Raw genomic sequence first — 1,679 nt, 5'->3', positions numbered from 1 at the left:
TTATAAAATTAATAAGGTTGATGAAAGAGGTTCACATGCAGGCAGTAGACCATGTAGACAGCTTTTCCACCACCATGTGCTTCTTTGTCGTTTGGTGCATTTAATTTATTGCATCGCAATTAATCATGAAAGAAATAATTATGCGCAAGCCAAAAAGGCAACTGCAATACGCATGCAGTCATGTGTGTTCGCTTTGTGCGAATGATTTCTCTTTGAGAGACGGAAATGTTAGAGGAAGCAGGATGGGTGAATATATGGATGGTGGTAAAGGAAGGTGGTGAAGGGGGTAAGGGGAGAATCGGACACGCACGAATGATTGAATGAGGTACACACGTGCTGTTTCTCTTTAACGACTACTTTGATGACTTTGGCACGAATGTTTTGAGACAAAATATAAATATGACGCTTTGGGAATGTTTTGCCATACACTCCAGGTCGCTTGCTATACCCGCCGCTGGCTGCAGGCATGAACCATCCGAGCCGACGCTTTGGAGACTTATTTCGCGTGAGTTGTCGACTTTGTATTTATTTTCATTTTTTATTTTGTACTGCTTTATTTTATGTATCTGTTGTTTCTCCCCTTTTCAAGTCCGACTTTCCCTGTCAATCTTTTTATTATAACCTCTTGTCTTTATAATTATTGTGTCTCTCCCCCCCCCCCCCCATACTCTCTCTCTCTCCCCCTCTCTCTCTCTCTCTCTCCCTCTCTCTCTCTCTCTCCTCTCTCTCTCCCTCTCTCTCTCTCTCTCTCTCTCTCTCTCTCTCTCTCTCTCTCTCTCCACCCTTTCACCTTCCCATTTCTACCCAAACCCACCCCCGTGTTTAATACAAGTTATAATTCATTCCCTCATTCAAACGTATAGCATAACAGTCACATGCGAGGAGCTATAACGTTTTGAACTGCGAAAGGGTAAAAAGTGTGTTCCGACTAATACTCTTTCCACTTTTCTCGTGTCAATAGTTTTCGCCGCCATCTCATCACCTTCGGCCAATTACGGGCAGATTGCGGCAGGAAATCACAAGAAATCATGGCGTCGACGGCAAACATGGGTCAAACGAGAAATAGAACATCAGCAGTATTACATTTCGTGTAGTTCAAACAGTAAATCGAGTCAATTTTTTTGTTGGAGAGTTGTGGGATTGGAGTCATGATACTGTCATTGCAAACTCATCGAGATATCTGTATGTATGGGCATTTCCTTCAAGCACTTTCAAAAGGGGGTTGGGAAAGGCTGGGTAATTTGAAGATTGTTATTTAAATAAATGCACCCTGCCTTGACTGATATTCAATTATGATTCATAACTATGCGAGAGCAATTCAAATAGAGCGAGGGATTGGGGGGAGGGAGGGGTACCTTGAAGTATTGATTGATTGATTGATTGATTGATTGATTGATTCTTTCTTTATTTGGTGTTTAACGTCGTTTTCAACCGTTCAAGGTTATATCGCGACGAATTGATTGATTGATTGATCGGCTATGTAAATAGGACTTAAAACAACATTTCCCGCAAATTCAAAATACTGGCATGTCTTATGGAAATATAACTGGCAGCAAGTTCAGGGTTCACTATCAGCGAGAAAAAGGGGCAAAAAAGAAATAAGAAAAAAAAAACAGCACGCGCACGACACCACGGGCGACAGTAACGTTAACTCAAGAACGACAACCGGAAGAGTCGTC

The sequence above is a fragment of the Littorina saxatilis genome, linkage group LG12 (assembly GCF_037325665.1).
Source record: "Littorina saxatilis isolate snail1 linkage group LG12, US_GU_Lsax_2.0, whole genome shotgun sequence".
Lineage (NCBI taxonomy): Eukaryota > Metazoa > Mollusca > Gastropoda > Littorinimorpha > Littorinidae > Littorina > Littorina saxatilis.
The sequence above is the reverse complement of the archived record's forward strand: the minus strand, read 5'-3'. Positions refer to the sequence as shown.